The sequence below is a fragment of the Lasioglossum baleicum genome, chromosome 10, assembly GCF_051020765.1.
Source record: "Lasioglossum baleicum chromosome 10, iyLasBale1, whole genome shotgun sequence".
NCBI lineage: Eukaryota > Metazoa > Arthropoda > Insecta > Hymenoptera > Halictidae > Lasioglossum > Lasioglossum baleicum.
This window is the reverse complement of record NC_134938.1, coordinates 13,544,725-13,562,315: the sequence shown is the minus strand read 5'-3', so window position 1 is coordinate 13,562,315 and position 17,591 is coordinate 13,544,725.

Here is a 17,591-nt window from a genome sequence, read left to right as displayed (position 1 = left end):
TACACGTGATCAATAAGAGAGCAGAAGCATCGCGAAAGAGAGATGCAAAATGTGTCGTTGAAGAATTTTAAAGTGAATGCTTTTAAAGTCTGATGGCACGAAGAATGTGTTCACGTCAAAGCAAAACAAACTGAACGAGTCCTGTGTCCGAAAATAGCACTGTAAACAAACATCCAATCCTCAATTTCGAATTAACTATTGAACTAAGAATTTTTATGCAAAATAAGAGGACCTACGTAGACATCCATTTTTTTTACAATCATTTTATTTGGTTTAACATTATGCAACGATATTATTGTGCAACGATATTTTTATGCATCAATAGCTACATGCAACAATCTTTTTATGCATCAATATCTTCATGTAATAATATTTTTGTACCACAATATTTTTATGCATCAATATCTATATGCAATAATATTTTTCTGCATCAATATCTATCTATATGCAACAACATTTTTATGCATCAATATCTTCATGCAACAATATTTTTATGCTTTAATATCTACAGCTAACAATATTTTTATGCATCCATATCTACATGCAATAATATTTTTATGCATCCATATCTACATGCAACATTATTTTTATGCTCTAATATCTACATCTAACAATATTTTTATGCATCAATATCTACATGCAATATTTTTGTAGCACAATATTTTTATGCATTAATATTTATATGCAACAATATTTTAATGCATTAATATCTACATGCAACAATATTTTTGTGCTTTAATATCTACATCCAACAATATTTTTATGCAACGATATTTTTATTTTGTATTCGATCATTTCACTACCTGAACAGGTCAAACACGACGAAGGAGAAAATATATTTCCATTAACCTTCGGTTTTTACCAATTAACTTGAACAATTTCTAGTTTGCACAAAAATGCCCACTAATTACGGTTAACCACTGTACAAAAATATAATCGAGTTCGCACGACCAGGCTCCGCTCAGCTCACTCAAAATAACCACGACAACCATAACAGCATTTAGCAACCACAATATATGTGTTGAATATTACGTATCGGATCAATCACTTGAGCACCACGGTTATTAATACACGTTGAAATATTTAAAGAGGGGGAGCTCAAGTGAAACATGAAATACCTACCACCCTATAATGCAATCAATCCACCAACATTGTGCGAAATATAGAAATAAATTTTTATTTTTATGAAAAATAATATATTCAATGAACATTGAGAAAATACACACGACCTAAAATCCAGCAATATTTTTATTTTGCGTAACAAATAAAAATGAACTTCAATGAACGACCTAAAATCTTCGCATTCGGCGCACACGAACCGTATTTAGCGTTTTCTCTAATTGTCAGTGAGCAGCCAGGCGTATTGCTTCGGTCGGTGAAATACCCAGGGCTCTTATCTATACTTTCAGATGATGGGAGTGATTCATCGCATCATCGAAAGCCGCATTCACTGCCATTTGATCCCCTAAGATAAGGGTTTAATGGATATCCCCAGCTTGACGGGTTCGAAAATCGATTTTCTTTCGCAACCCCTTTCTGCTTCGTATTTCGAAAATGTGAGCTGAAGCTGTTTGCAAGCTTCTAAATGGTCGATACACTTTGCGAGGATGTGTCAATATTTAAACCAGCTTTCCTTAGTGCAGTGACATCTACAGTGAACCTCCCTTTATCAAACATTATTTGCACTAAATTTTAGATTTTTGTAATTAATTTATATTTAAAAAATGGTACGATGACAATAGACTCTGTTGGAAGTTCGAAACCCCTACTTTTACATCCCCTAGTTTATTTTTTAATAATAATCCTACCATCACCGGTTCGAGATTTTTTATTTCACGATTGTCGATATAATAAAAATAATTTCATAAGACATGATTGTATAGATATCTTTAGTGGAGCACATATTACAATAGGAGCTGCACAAAGTTTTTATTTTATATTTCAAATTTTAGATTCTCTTTAGATTATTTTATTTATAAAATCAATCTTGTCATTTTTCTAAGGGAACATGTACCAGTTACTTTTGAGGCTCGATTGGTTTATTTTTTAAACAGATTCCTGACAGGAATCCAATTCGGAAAAAGCTTCATCTATCAGCCCATGTCGGGCCCAAGCGGGAAAGACAAGCCCGATACGATTTAAGGACCGCGGACATTTTTTTATTCCGTTCGCCAAAGTTTCTCATCGATTTCATTTCAAAACCTGTTCGGGAGCTAACTTGACAGTGGATGACCGGACTGACCCTCCTCTATTATCTTTGTTCCCGAAGAGCACTCGGGACACGTAGAAATCAACTATCAAAGTCACTAACATCTTTTTCAATGAAAAGTTCTCTTCAGTGAATGAGAAATGTATGATTTGAATTTTTGGTTAATTATCACAATTTCACGACATTGCCAGATAGCATGATCGAGATCTTGGGTATCGGATTCACAGTTGCAATTTGATATCGTAATACCTTCACGGTCTAATGAAGGTGCGGGACTGTAATGGTTAGATCTGCAACGGACTATCCCCACAATAACGTTGAGAGAAACCGTTTCTCTATGGTCGTTATTGTTTTTTAAATTTCCTGGTACTCAAACTATCATTATGTTTGATATAATTTTATTAAAGTATTCGTGACATTTTTCTCCGAGTAATATGAGCCCAAAAACGACCTAATTGCGAGTTTATTTGTTTGTGCAATTCACGCTTCAGTGAAACCTCGATTATTCGAACAATTTACGCTCCATTTCGATATGAAAGTTCATAAATAATTTATCCGACCACACTCAGTTTAACACTAAACCTGCCGACCAACAAAAGTGCCTGATGTTTATAGTAAAATAACAAGATTAAATTAATTTATATTTTGTGCGATTTTTACTATAATACATACTGGAGTCACAAAATATATTCATCAAATTCCCACATGACAACACCTTTATAATTTCAATAATTGTCAAACAAAAAATGTAAATGAGTCATTTTACCCCTCGCGGTAGCTTCAGTGTTGAGTTTAATGTACCATCTAAGAAAATTGCCTATTCCCCCTCTGCGGTGCATTGAACCTCTACCCTATCTTTTACCATTAAGTGTCAAATAAAAAATCTAAAATGGATCATTTAATGGATCACAGGTACAGTGTTAAATAAATTGTACGAGCATCGGTCGAGACAAGCGTGACCGGTGGCACAGGCAACCATAAGTCGGTCGGCGACAGGGCCGTACAAACTGTTGGTAATTGAAGTGGTCGCCCGTAGGACTTGCTAGAAAAACAGATTCAATTGGTTCCTTCGGCAACACTTTCATGCTCGACCTTCCCGCTGAGGGATTCAAGCGGACATATATCTGTGTAATCTCCTCCGATCGATTCACACGGACATCACCACGTACCCGGAGAGCCGGGGCAGGTGAAACATCTACGTTCCGTTTCTGCTTCTTTATTGTTATTCCTTTACGCCTCGGATCCACCGGAAGTGAAGTTGAAACGAAGATAAAAGCATCCGCGCGGATGTACCAGGCGGACGGTGTTCAATTAGAAGCGACCTCGCGTCGGGGAAATGAAGGGAGTTTTTCGATTGGACGAACAACCACAATATGCTGCACCGAAAATCTTTAAGAGAATTGCGATTCCTTCACACGCCGTTTGCCGGTGAATCATTCCGCGCGCTCACAAAGGACAACGTCCGACGGCGGGATGAGAAACTGTTCGCCGGAGACTGAATGCCGTAATTCTCTGATAAATGCGGAATTTACTGGTAAAGCTCAATATTCGTGTAGTCAAGGCCACCATCGTATTTGTAAATGGCACGTGTCACGACGAATTCGACGACCTAGTACACCATGACCTTCGGATGACCTTGAAGTGCCATTTTAAAAATTGAAGGTGGCCTTAACAATAATAGAAAAAAATTTTCGAACTTTTTTCATTGCAATGTATAGCCAATCGAAAACTGATCAACTTTTGTTGGAAATATTTTTTTGTCAGCTTATTGCCAGTACTTAAAAAATCGTGAAAAGTGCCTATAAATGTCAGAGTAAATATTTCGCAACTGGTTGAAGTTATAAGAAAGTTTAACGAGACAAATTTGCATGGTTGTAAGTCTGCTACAAAGTGCATGTAAAATATGTTTTTTGATTCGTGACCTTCGCGAATTATGAAGGTCACCATCGTTTTTTAAATTCATACCCCCTTTTTTTAAAAAAAATTGATATTATGCATTGTTTACGAGACAATCGGCGTCTGAGGTATCGAAGAAGTAAACTGGGTTGAAAGTATTCTTGAATTTGATTTGATTTGAAAATAGGTTGGTGGGGAAAGCAAGCGCGCGAGGGGCCCCAACCAGAATTGGGCAAAAATTTTTATTGGGACAAACTTTTTGCCCAACCGTGCCCGAGCCTGCTCTGGAAAGTGGAAAGAATCATCCTATTTGGGTAAACTTTACTTTACCAGACTCAAAATTTGTGCCTTTCTGCTATAAATTATTATGTATTTGGTATGTAATCCAGTAGATTTGTACCTGGGGCGGATGCAGATCAAAGTTTCGATCCTTTAGGATCAATGGTTCGGGAGTTATGCTTGCTTAAAGTTGAGCTATCTGCAATGTTTTTGACAGGTAAGGACGCAGCCATATTGGTTTGTAGTGTCGCGCGCCGCTAGGTGGTAGTCGGTTGGTGATTATGTCGGGAGGGGGGGCAAGGTAAGCGGTTCACGGTCGTCACTACAAACCAATATGGCGGCGCCCTTACCTGTCAAAACACTGCAGATTGCTCAACTTTAAGCAAGCATAACTCCTGAACCATTGATCCTACAGGATCGAAACTTCGATTTGCAGCCGCTCCGGGTACAAATCTACTGGTTTACATACCAAATACGTCATAATTTATAGGCAAAAGGCACAAATTTTGAGTCCCGTAAAGTAAAGAGCAGCCTTTTATTCTCCTCGCGCACGTAACCGTTTCACTGCAATTTCCTCGTGAACTATTCGTCGTATAAAAAAATGTTTCCAACAAAAGTTGTCCGGGATAGAACGAATAACAAAACGTGAGTAGTTGAATAAATTATTTGTACATTTTGCATTGTTACATCTGCAAATTTTGCGGCTCTCACCATACTGTCGCATGTTCCTGCTCGATGCAATCGTTCCTGATCCTGAAGATCCTCAGAACGCTGATCAAACGTCCAGGAATTCTCGTTCGACTATAAGCGAACGATTTAGCTACTCCAGGGACCCGGACATCGCCTACACTAACGCGAGATTGAGAATGAAGAGGCGATGAGATTTACCCGGAACGACTGGCATTTTAATGGAGTGAGCCTATGCCTTTAAACGACATTATCTCGATGTCCTTCCACATCCTTCAGGATTCCGACGGTTCGATCGGGTTAGCTAAACTCCAATATCGCGACATGGAGCTGCCCACCGTAGGGACAAAGGAACGAAGGACGATGAAAAGGGGGACGCACAACTCGAATAGAGCTGAAGGATAGGTGGATAGGAAAATGTTCGTAAACGAGAGAGGGAGGGAACCGCTGGAAAGCCCGTGGGGAAGGCATCTAGTAATCGGACCTCTGGAATCTTCAATATAAGGGAGGATTATGACATGGTGATTTCTCTCAGAGATTGGCGGACAATTGTTTATCGCGTGTCGTTAAACAATTTTTTCTCTTCCCTCAATTTGAAGATCGAAACAATCGTAAATCACTTTTTAAGATCTCGTTGTAAAGGGAAAACTTCATAAGCGAGAACAATTTTTTGACGTTTCTCCAGAGGTTTCAATTTGTACCATTTTTTAGGAAAAGTGGGCCTTCAGTTTCTCACCTGCCGTATCATGAAAAATTTTCCAGGATAAAAATTAACAACCGATTGAGAAAGTAGAGGATCAAGCTTTAAAACGAGCCCAAAATTATCCTTCTATTTTTTTTAACGAAATTATTGCTGTTCAAATGTCCACAATTTTTGGAAAATGGGAAACTCAGTGTTCAACTATTTTTTTGGTTCGACGACATTAGAAGGATTACAATAATTAATTATGTTATTAAAGCTTTTGACGCGGTTTCCGGAGGATTTAATACGCTTCTGGAACCTGACGTGCCGGAATTACCCCGCGGAGTGGTGGCTCGAGCGTAATGGAATTTTCTAATTAGTGTGTACGTTAAACGTAATTATTAAGGGCAGACAATTAGTGTATAGTGACTATAGCGCCGCAAGGAATGCGGAAGGCGATTGGAAGACAAGAAGCAAGAGGTTTTACAGTAGGAGTGGTATTTCATTCTGTTCGTTCTGCTAATGAATTAATCGAGGAGAGACTACTTAACAAATTACACGTTCAATTTTTATTTTTCATTCTTGATAATACCTCTTTCCTCGCGATATTTAAGTTATGCTTGTGTGGTCGCTCCCACTATATCTTACCCCTTCCACGACGTCATTCCCCCACTCCACCGTAGCACGGTCACGTGACTCGTTTCGCCTATGGTGTCCATGTGACGCAATGTCACGTGACTCGATCGGTAATGGCAGAGAGGGGGTACCTGTATTCCCCTCAATTCCCCAATCTGGCAACACTGCCGCTACCGCGGATCACGAATGACCCCGGAACAGTACACGGAGGGTTAATAACTTAAGGGGATATTACACTTCTTCGGGGCGGAAAAATCGACTTTTTAGAAAGTTCCATATCTCAATAATATTCTCTGAAATTTTCAGAGGAAAATTCGAAGTACTTTCGAAATTATAGACGATTATAGCTGGCACAGCTGATTGAACGTAAGTATGTGAAATTTTTGTAATCGGCGTGCATGATAACTTAAAATCCGTTTAACCGATCGGTTTGATATTTTAATATGTTCTTCTACACAACAATTGCCCCAGACTAGAATAATTAAGATTGGTTAATTTTTCCCTCAATTATTAACGTTTTTTTATACGAAGAAAATGCTATTTTTGGGACCACCAACTTTAGAGGTCCCATTTTGTCTTTGCTTGAACAAAATAATCGTAATACTGCGCGGCCATAGTCATACTTTTTCTAAGGATAATTCTTTTTTTCAAACGTTCCAGTGATATGTTTAAAATGACTTCCATGAGGCTGCAAAAAACCCCTATAAAAAATCATTTACAAAATTATATGAAAATTTTTCTCGTATTTGAAGACTCAAGATATAATTCAAAAAAATTGCGGGCTCTAAAAATGTTTTTTCGTTACTTTATCAGTCCCATAAAAATTATTTTTCGACCGAGAAAGTGTAATGTCCCCTTAAAAACGAAGTTCATTACCCTGAAGTGTCACTCAAGCTGTTCCAATTTTCTCTTTCCTCCAATTATATTGAAGTTACAAAGATGCTTCCATCAGAAATTAGTCGATAAATTTCTTAATTTAATCACGTAATTATTATAAAAATTGTGAAAAGTCGAAATGAGTTCAAGTCTTGACATTTTTATAAAACAATCTTTTAAAAATTTCGATCGCTGCTCGGTAAAGCAGTATCGCAGACACGCGATATCGATTATTCTCATAATTTTCGATAAGGGATAATATATTGGGGATAAAGAATGGCCTCGATATATGTATTATATCGTAGCAGCTGCATTATTGAACGGTGAATACAGCAGCGCCGTATTGTCACGTTATTCCAAAGATGGATTGCCAAGTATGCGAAACTGAGTGGTGTACGCCTCGAAGAATCTCAAAGTTTGAAATTCTGAGTTTGACTTTATAATCCGTTTTACCAGCGTACAACTTTATCGCTTAGACATGAGCTATACTACTCGCGGAGGCGAAAAGCTCGTCGAATTATTTCCTACTTACTCTATCTGTTTGTGCAGAAATTTTCATCCGAGGAACAAATTTTAAGAAAAAGTATTTCAGCATCTAAAGGATGACCTTGGGCATATAAAGTTGACGTTGGACCCATTAAACCGCCTATTTTCCCAATTTAAAATTAGCGGAAATTCATATAATACATATCACGAAATTAATTCGGATTTTTAAGTTGAAAATCCTGGTTGTGAAAAATCATAAATCTCAAAAAAATCGGAGAAATGCAGATTTCGCATCGAAGTTCAATAAGAATATTATTTATATTTTTAGGGTATCTTTGTAAGGTTGTGTGGATTGTTCATGAATTTTTTTCAGATTTTTCGGTGAGGTGGTTCATAGTATAAAAAATGAAGCAATAAAAAATAAATTAAAAATCTCAAAAAAAAATCGGAGAGATGCAGATTTCGCATCGAAGTTCAATAAGAATATTATTAATATTTTTAGGGTATCTTTGTAAGGTTGTGTGGATTGTTCATGAATTCTTTCAGATTTTTCGATGAGGTGGTTCGTAGTAAAAAAAAGATAACGCAAGTGCAAATGTGTATCTGCGATCGGAGCATTCTCGAATCGTTCTACTTCGACTGATAGAATTTCGCAACACAACTGCGATACTTGAAAGGAACATTATTTCGACCTGGGCTGACCAATTTCCTGTTCGGTGAACGTTTCGTGTCCAAATCGTGTCCTAAATCGTCCCAGAAACTGTGTCCCATTAAATTGCTCTGGGATCGATAAGTGAGGATGAGGAATGCATGGCAATTAACGTCTTGCAGGAAGAAAATACAGTATAACGTAAAAGAGTTGGTAGGATTTTAATCAGTATAAAACATTCCGTAACTGAACAATTAATTCATTGACGATTATCATTACCGTCACGTTCCTGGCATTCTTCGGATTAAAACGAGCCCAGACATGACGCAATTCGGTGCACGTTTGTTTATTTAACACACGGCTTAGTAGAACCACGATTATCCGAACCGATGATATCAAAACCAATCTATATACAACATGAATTATTGCAAAAATCAGTGAAGATTCAATCTAAGCAACTGTTTTTGTAGCTAGGTGACATATTTCAGTGACTAGTTCGGATAATCGAGATTCCACTAAACTTGATCCGAATTGCATCGTGTTTGGACTCATTTTAATCAGCAAAATGTACGCAATATAATAGTAAAAGTTTCATAAACGAATAATCAATGATAAAAGAATATTTGCAAAATTTGCAATTGGTAACAAAATGATTTGTTGACTGATCGATCAAGTAACCGAGAAAGGGTCGCCGGTATGGAACAAAAGGTCAGAATAGGGTTCAGTGCGGGAGGCGGTACGAATGAAAACCGATGGGGACAAAGTAAGATAGATAGAAATGGCGGCGAGATATAGAGAAGGGGGCGCGCATACATCTCCCGAGACGTGAGAAAATTCGAGGGGCGTTTATCACTTTCGTTCGCCGATGAACGGCCATAAATATTTCCCGATATTGCGAATAATGAAAGACCCGGTAAGCGACGGTCACGCGACCCGAATTGGTCTAATGAAAATTTTTTTGCGGCCCCGTTGTATAGTGAACACGACGAAATCATCTTCCCGTTTCTCATCAGCCCGAGAGGGGTGATAGAAAAATATAATTTTCTTACAATTAACAATCCAACACAAAGAACATTCTACGTTAGAAAAGCATTGTTATACATACATATATATTATGTATTTTCTATCATATTGCAAAATCAATTGTTTCTTTGTTGCATCAAAAATAAACGACACGAAAATAAATATTTGGACGAGAGTGAATGTACAGAAAATTGAATTAGAGAAAGTATTAATCGGTGGTCCGTCGATGTTAAATTTACAATTGCAATAAAGAAATAAAATCGACCGATTAATAAACATCGGAGTGGCCGCGCGATAAAACGTGAAAACTGCTATCACGCGAGCAAAAATAAATCACTTTTCCAATCTCCGGTGTGTTGCACGGTGCGGGATAATTTACAAGTGAAATTCGACGGTTCGTTGCGTTGGTCGCGCGTATCGATATTGAGAGAGCGAGTGATTCGATTCGTTCGCAGTTTACGTGTGACGGGCTGCAGGTTGCGACTGTTACGGAGAAGCGACGCGTCTCGCAAAATCTTGTTTCGCTTAGGGCCCTGTCCCTAAACCTCTAATTGAATTCAATGCTAATCTTACCGTAGAGACACAAACAACTCGACGCTAATGAACGCGATGGTAAATGGTTACTGTAACATGGATTACGCTCGCCAGACGACACGAGTAGAGAGTTAATCAACCTGTAGCAATCTGCAGCAAGTTAGACGCGACAGTTAATTATTATTTTGTGCATTTATAATAAAAAAAAAGGTCGTATATAAAATTATAAAAATATTAGAAGAATTGAATGATGTGTTAGTCGAGAGTCTTTTAATTATATTATTTTAAAAAAACTACAACCTTTAATGTAGTATTGACAATCACTTGAAGCGAGAACATTTCAAGTTGATTTATTCGCTACTACTACATTTCTGAAGCAACATCGGAACCATAACTTCAACGCAATTGTACTATATATCTGTCCCTTGAGGATGATCCAACGTGGTATACACTTACACGATCATGTTGATGAAACACGTGCACCCACTGCTGATCTCAGCGAGCTGAGAATCGTGTAACTATTTAATGGAACGTAGTATGCACCGCGTGTAAATTGTAGTTGCCGATTACTATTATATATCGAGCTGAATAATTCCTGCAGTTAGAGAAATACTGTTAGTTGAATATCTTCAGTCGTAAATTAGATTCCAGTTCACGTAACGTTAAAACACTATTTTTTTTAATAGTGGTATAATTTTTGCACAATTTGCAAATTTAGGAAATTGCGAGGTGGCCATATTGCGATTTGGAATTTTCAAATTTGAAATATTGCAAGTTTGGAAAATTGGGAGTTGGGCAATATTGCAAATTTGGACAATTTCGAGTTTGCAATATTGCAAATTTGGAGAATTGCGAGTTGGCCATATTGCTATTTTGGAATTTGCAAATTTGCGAGTTGGCCAATATTGCAAGTTTGGAAAATTGCGAGTTGGCCATATTGCGATTTGGATTTTTCAAATTTAGAAAATTGCGAGTTGGCCAATATTGCAAGTTTGAAAAAATGCGAATTTACAAAAATGTTAGCACAAAACTTTTTCCGGGTCATGGGGGGACCCCAGCGTGACAATATGACAGTGTCAGATGAAATTTGGTGGTTGATGTTGGATATGTTACGCATTTTTGAATCGCCACGATGCGTCAATCAAAACGCTGTTTGCGTCAATACTATCTGTCTCCCACTATATTATTTACGATCCCAATCCAGAATATTGATGTACCTCGTAAGTGAAACCGTTGTTGACGTTATCGCTAGTTGAAGTGAAGTTTGCTCCTCCCAACGAATATATTTGGTTATTCGTATGTTCCTCGTTCTTTTACCCTGCTTGCTTAAGCGCTGGTGCTGCGCGAGTTGGTATGCGTGAGTGTGTGCGAGTCGAGCAACGCGATGCGTGTGCCACGTGCGAGATTACGTTTCTTTACATATTAAACATATTATTATTTTCACTATTATAAAAGTACATTTATCATTATAATAAACTGGGTTATGTTCATAATTAAAAAGGTTAATTTAATAATCATCCATTTCAATGGTTATGGGCCCAGACGTACTACACTGCGCTAACCTTTACATAACCTAAAAATACGCCACGTGGCTTCATACATAAATCCGACAGATAAATTGTTAATCAGTGTTGAAAATGGAAGAAAGTTCACGATCAGACATTCGCATTCATAAACTGTCGGACAACAATTATAGAACATGGAAAATCGAAATGAAGTGGTATCTAAAAAGCAAAGGCTTGTTAGACTATGTGACTGGTGTAATAAAAATGAACGACGAAGCCACACCAGAACGAAGAAGAATATTTAAAATTAATGACGACAAAGCTATTGCATCGATAGGACTCCACGTGGAACCAAACCAGCAGGTACATATAGAAGACTGCGTAACTGCTGAGGAAGCATGGAAAGCGCTGGAACAAGTCCACCAACCCAAGTCCAGGGTAAGAATAATGCAATTGAAAAAACAATTATATCAAAGTAAAATGAAAGAAGGAGATTCCATGTCGTCATATATATCTAATATTAAAGTCATAGCAAATAACCTTAGAGAAGCTGGCGCAGAGATCAGAGATGAAGATTTGGCATATATTTTACTCGCTGGATTGCCAGATTCCTATGAAAATTTAAACACGTCACTGGCAAACCTGCCAGATAATAGCTTTACGACAGCAGAAATCTGTAAAGCACTTTTGTCAGAATATGACAGACGTAAATCTAGGTGTCCAGAGGAAAATGAAAGCCAAAAAGAAGCACTTCAAGTCGGAAGAAAACCACAGTATGCACGTTCAAATACAATGACCACAAATAAGGTAAAACCTACATTTTGTTCGCACTGCAAAAGGCAAGGACACGATATAAAGAACTGTTGGTCAAAGAATCGAACAAGAAATCAGAATTATAATCCAAGATTTAGCCATGGAAGAAAAGAGAACGATGAAGGATTTCTTGTCTCGCTCAATAATATGGATATGGGAGACTCTTGGCTTTTAGACAGTGGGTGCACACATCACGTCTGTAAGAAAAGAGATTGGTTTAAAACGTTTAAAGAGGTAAAACTAGAACCAATCAACACTGCAGCAGAATCTCATGGACAATCCAGCGCCAAACTTGAAGCTAAAGGTATTGGCGATATAGAAATCAAGACGTTCATTGGCAAACAAGAACGATACGTGACCTTACACAATGTTTATTACGTGCCAAACATAAGGAAAAATCTCTTATCTGCTTCGCAAATAGAGCGAAGATCAAAAGAAATAATCATACGTAATGGTAAGGCAGAAATTCGCAATACAAAAAATGGTGAACTCATGTGCGTCGCTGACAGAATAAATGATCTGTACATTGTCAGAGCACAAACTGTTATACAAGCAGAAGGAAGATTAGAATCTCATAATATAAGCATAAAGGACAGCACCTTATGGCATCGCAGATTATGTCATATAGGTCGAAGCACAATTGAAAGGACCGCAGAGCTCAATCGTGTACGCGGATTAGAAAATACTAAATTAGAAGAAACTGCATGTGGTGATTGCTGTGCAGGCAAATCTACAAAAGCACCTTGTCGGAAAATAAATGGTCGACAATCCAAAGAAAGCTGTGAGCTAATACACTCTGATGTTTGCGGACCCATGCCATCGAGGTCACTGAGCGACAAGCAATACTTTGTCACATTCACAGATGATTACTCGAGGCATACTACTGTCGCATTCATCAAGTCCAAGGACGAAGTGAAAGATGAAATTAAAAAGTACATAGCCAAAACGGAATTACAAACGGGAAAGAAAATTAAAAGATTTCGTTCAGACAATGGTACCGAATACTGCAATAAAGATTTGCAAACATATTTTGAAGAGAAAGGTATCAAACACGAAAGGTCCAACGTCGAAACTCCCCAAATGAACGGGATTTCGGAACGCGTAAACAGGACACTACTAGACCTGGTACGCTCAATGCTCAAGTCAGCGCAACTGCCTAATAAATTTTGGGCTGAGGCAGTTGCCACAGCAGCATACGTGAAAAATCGTGTGTGTCATACATCCATAAATAATGAAGTTCCACTTACAGTATTAACAGGGAAAATACCCAGTGTGCGCCATTTAAAAACATATGGGTCACTTGCTTATGCACACTTGGTGAAACAAGGACAACGGAAACTGGATGACAGGGCCACTCCGTGCATATTAGTAGGCTACAGTAACCAAACGAGAGGTTATCGCCTATGGTGTCCCGAAAAAGGAGACGTTGTCATAACGAAACACGTACGTTTCTCAGAGGACAAGATGGGATACGAGTGGTTAGTAAACCGAAGCCCAAGGTACAATTATCCGTGCACTAATGTCTGGTCAGATGAAGAAGGAGAAAACCGAGAAATTATACCAGAAGTCAGAGAAACGGAAGAGGTCGATGATTCCGCATCGACAAAAGATGCTGAAACCACTAACAAGACAGTGGGGGAGGAAATTTTCAAGTCAGCAAAGAAAATCGGAAGACCAAAGAAGAAAATTCGAAACCCATATGGCAGAAAAGGGAAACCAGAGAACAGAAAGATGAATACTGAATCATCGGAAGATGAAGAAGGAGGAATCCAGAACATGGAGTTCAACCTTATGGAAATCATGGAACCGAGCAGTCTAGAGGAAGCGATGCTTTCACCACAGGCAAAAGAGTGGAAACGTGCAATAGACGACGAGATGACCAGTCTAGTTCAACGAAAAACCTGGGAAAATATAGATCATTTGCCGCCAGGACGGAGATGCATCGGCAGCAAGTGGGTATTTAAGTTAAAAAGAAATTGTGAAGGTAAAGTAACCAAATATAAAGCGAGGTTAGTAGCTCGAGGTTTTTCCCAGCAAAAGGGCATTGATTATAATGAAACCTATTCGCCTGTAGCGAACTTTTGCATAATACGTCTATTAATAGCCATTTCAGAAATTTTCGATTGGAGTACCAGACAATTGGACATCAAATGTGCATATCTCTATGGCGAGCTTGAAGAAGAGATATACATGAATCTAATTCCAGCTCGCAAAGATGGAAAAGAAAGCCTAGTCAGACTGAGGCGACCAATTTACGGACTGAAGCAAGCAGGACGAAATTGGAATACAGAATTAAATAATTTTTTTCATCAGGTATGGATTTACTAGATTGAATTCATCCAGCTGCGTTTATAGAAAAGGTTTTTGGACCATTGCAGTAATCTATGTTGATGACATTTTTGTATTTTCAAATGATCCAACGTCAATTGATGACTTTGTTAGAGCTATCAGTAAAAAATATGAAACCAAAGACTTAGGCGAGATCAGCGACGTATTAGGTGTTAAAATAAACAAAAATAACGCGGGAATTAGTCTAGATCAAAGAGCTTATATAGAATCAATACTAGAGAAATATAATATGACAGAATGTAAAAGCGTTTCAACACCGTTAGATCCGGGCTTGAAATTATCGAAAAACGTGCAATCGAATCTCTTAAGCGAAGAGGGTAAGACAGCATATCGGGAACTGGTAGGATGTTTAATGTATGTAGCTTTGCGAACCAGACCCGATATATTGCACGCCACGACAAAATTATCTCAGTACAATTCTTGTCCAAGCGAAATTCATTGGACTCAATGTAAACATATCTTACGTTACTTGTGTAAAACTAGAGATTATAATATGACTTACAAGACTGTTAAAGAGCCAAAGATTAAGATTTATTGCGACGCCGATTGGGCAGGGGATTTAGATGACCGACATTCATACTCAGGCATGATAGTAATGATAGGTTCCTGCATTATACAATGGGCATCGTCCAAACAAAAGAGTTTGTCCACCTCCACTATGGAGGCTGAGTATGTGGCTTTGGCATCCGGAGTGAAAGAAGCGATCTGGTTGCGTACGTTACTGACCGAATTAGAATTGTATGAGCATCTGTCAGGAAATTGCGAAATGTTTTGCGACAACAGATCTGCGTTAGATTTTTCAAGAAGTCGAATAGAGAATACACGAACGAAACACATAGACATATCTTATCATATCGTTCGAGAGGAACTAGAAAGGGGAACAATCAGCTTGTCATATGTTCCATCTAACGAGAATTTGGCTGACATAATGACAAAACCACTAAAAGGTGTAGCGCATAAAAATTGCATTCAGAAATTGAGAATGGATGTCGCAAAAGTGGGGGATTGAAGTGAAGTTTGCTCCTCCCAACGAATATATTTGGTTATTCGTATGTTCCTCGTTCTTTTACCCTGCTTGCTTAAGCGCTGGTGCTGCGCGAGTTGGTATGCGTGAGTGTGTGCGAGTCGAGCAACGCGATGCGTGTGCCACGTGCGAGATTACGTTTCTTTACATATTAAACATATTATTATTTTCACTATTATAAAAGTACATTTATCATTATAATAAACTGGGTTATGTTCATAATTAAAAAGGTTAATTTAATAATCATCCATTTCACTAGTCAATCAAGGACAACTTATTCCCACTGTCAATTAAAACTGCTGTAGAAATTACTCAAGCAATCACGATCGAACTATCGATTGTACACCGTACAATCTTCTTCCTTAACAAACTCAACGCCACAAAAATATGTTTATCTGATTTCTGTATTTATAATATTGCATGACTTTTTATATGATCGAGGAGATTTTATTACAACCGATTTGTTTATTGATTCTTTCATTGTGAAACAGCCGCGATCTCGTATTTGCATACTGATTTTTTTCTACGATATGTAAAGCAGTATTATCAATATTACATTGCATAAAATGAAAAATTGTTATCCAAATATGTAGGTTGTTGCATCTAGTCCGCTATGTAAAATTATTCATGCAGCGTTTATTCTGTTGAAACTATGCAGATGAATTCTATAATCCGACGTTGTTCCATCTTTCTGCTGTATAATATATTTTTGTTGGTGTTAGTTCCATAAAACATTTTGCAAGCCGTTACTCCAAGCTACAGTGTGCGCCAACTTTAACTTGTAGATTTCCCAACATTCTGCTGCTTTAAAATACAAAATTGTCATATGTCTATTAAAGTAAAGTACAGAGCGTGGCGACGGGTACGTGTCGTGGTTGAAGTAGTGAACAAGAAAAGCAGCGGAAACTAATACAATTTAATAATTATTACCCATTAATTTTAATATACAAGCATCGACTTCAAGATATTTCGAAAGCAACATTTTTTCGCTACAACGTCTTTCACACAATATTTAAAATTTTTTAAATATCAAATCTTTAACTTTTGCTTCCCTTTAGGAATAAAAGATCCCCAGAGTCGATACAACAAACGTAGACATTTATGTCAATCCTTCCATTTATACGTAGCTCGCAGTACAATGAACAATCGACAGAAGACAATACGCAACGGTACTGTTCTTGGCCCGGCAATTTCAAGCTTATTGTTCTCGCAAAAATTAAGCCGACGAACAGAATTCATTGCGGTAAAGTTTCCTCAAGTAATGCATCGGGTGAAGTCAAATCTCATTAAACTCGCCTCCATTATTCTGCAGCCTTTAGGTAATCATTTAGAGTACCATTGTGCTCGGCATGTTCGACGCGGTAGACTGGTATCAGACTCGATAGTTGCATTATATCACTGAAATCACAGTACCGGGTCCTTGCGACTCCGAACACTGTCGAGAAGAACTATAGCTTGATCAATGTGTCACTTCAACGTTCATTATACAGGTTGTTCCATTCATTTTACTGTGCTCAATACTCCCGTCATATTTTTTACTAGGAAATTTCATTAGGAAAATTAGAAAATAAATTGCTAGCACTTCCAATTTTCTTTCAATTATTAAATATTTCGTTCTGATTATGTTACACAAATTTAAATTATAGAAATATTTTATAAAAAACTTCTAAATGAACTGCTTTAAAGGAAATTATTAAAATTCCCAATTCTTAAACATTTGATGTTCTGATTATTTTCCACAAATTTAAATTATAGAAATATTTTAGAACAAACTTTTAAATGAACTGCTTTAAATTATTAAAATCCCCAATTCTTTCTCAATTACTAAATATTTGGTTCTGATTATTTTTCACAATAATGGAAATTATAAAAATTTTTTAATAAACATAAAAATTGTAAGAGTAATAATTATTTATGTAATATTTATATATTAATAATATTTA